General features: G+C 34.3%; 1 pseudogene; it reads right to left on the bottom strand.

The window, feature by feature from the left end:
• Positions 1-699: 699 nt before the first annotated feature.
• Positions 700-1,148, bottom strand: LOC146822891 (small ribosomal subunit protein uS15 pseudogene; annotated as a pseudogene).
• Positions 1,149-1,483: the final 335 nt, after the last annotated feature.

Here is a 1,483-nt window from a genome sequence, read left to right as displayed (position 1 = left end):
CAGGGTTAGTAGTTGGTTCTGTTTTAGGCAACACTAACAGGAGAAATGAGCTGGTGCAAGCTGCCTCCTGACGAGAGCCCCGGCACTTATTTTTTTTTTTTACAAATTAACCACTGGGCAGCACAAGAAACAGTTGCAAGATTCTGTCACACACAGAAAAACGTATAACACAGATAGTAATTCTACAATGTCTCTCCCTTGCAGAACAGGTGCTGATGTGGCAACTGCAATGGAAAAGCTCTTTTTGACAGAAGACTCACTGCATACCAGTCACATATAGATTTACTTCTATACTTAGGTGAAAGTCTACACTGTTTTGTTATTTACCATTTCCAGGTGTAGATTTGCACATATGTGTAGACTTACATTTCTCCACCTATTCTGTTCAGAGGGTGAAGACATCTAAGTCAGGATTTATGAGTGTAAAGTTAGTACTTTTTCGCAATTAGATGAAGACCTGCGCCAACAGGGCAGAGATCTTTCTATGGTAAAAATATTGGGTCAAAAATAAAATGTAAAATATAAAAAATTAAGCATATTATATTGTAAAATAAAAATGTAAAAGTATTTTAAAGAAATACAATGAAGCTATATTTAAAAAATAAAATGGTGCACCTCATTAACTCCTCAAATTAAATATTTAAAATGATTAAAATATATGAAATGTAAAAGTTTATTTGTTAACACAGTAAAAAATCACTATGCTACCAGAGCTGAAGCCGTTGAAGATTCATACTTCCAGTTTGGTGGTAGTACTCTCCTAGTCTTGTACTAGTGGGCCAGCCTGTGAATTCTGCTTTCGATCAGAATGAAAGGACATTTAGCATCCTTGTCCTTCTCTCAAGATGTTTGCGCACCGCACCAGCCTTCTTGATCAAGTGATACAGATCTTTGGGGAGGTCTGGGGCAAGTCCTTTGGATTTAAGTATTCTCAGGATTTTGTTGCCAGTAACAAAGCGAACCTGAGCAACACCATGTGAATCTCTCAGAATCACACCAATTTGGAAAGGAGTGAGATCCTTTTTTTGCCAGCTTGAAAATCTGTTCCTTCACATCATCCGATGTGAGCTTCAACCAAGTTGGCACGCTTCGCCTGTACGGCAATGCAGATTGGGCAAGCCCTTTGCGGGAGCGCGCATGCGACCCATGATGGCAGCATACAAATGTATATATAGATGTTTTTCATCAAAATTTAAAAATATCACCCTCACTAGCATTTTAATATTTAATGAATATTAAGTAAATGTCATGTACAATTATTTATTTTTGTGTTCATTTAAGTTAATGTTTTATTATAAATTTCATTTAATTATTTTTTACGTAAGTTATTTTATATTTTTAAAGCATGTTACATATTTAATTTTTAATTGAATCTAACTTTTTAACACTAAAAACAATGATGCATTGTTTAATTTAAAAATCAATATAATGTATGTAATATTATTTAATATGAGGTGTTATATCATTTCATTGACTACGTTGT

The sequence above is a fragment of the Triturus cristatus genome, chromosome 5_2 (assembly GCF_964204655.1).
Source record: "Triturus cristatus chromosome 5_2, aTriCri1.1, whole genome shotgun sequence".
Classification (NCBI taxonomy): Eukaryota; Metazoa; Chordata; class Amphibia; order Caudata; family Salamandridae; genus Triturus; species Triturus cristatus.
The sequence above is the reverse complement of the archived record's forward strand: the minus strand, read 5'-3'. Positions and strand labels throughout refer to the sequence as shown.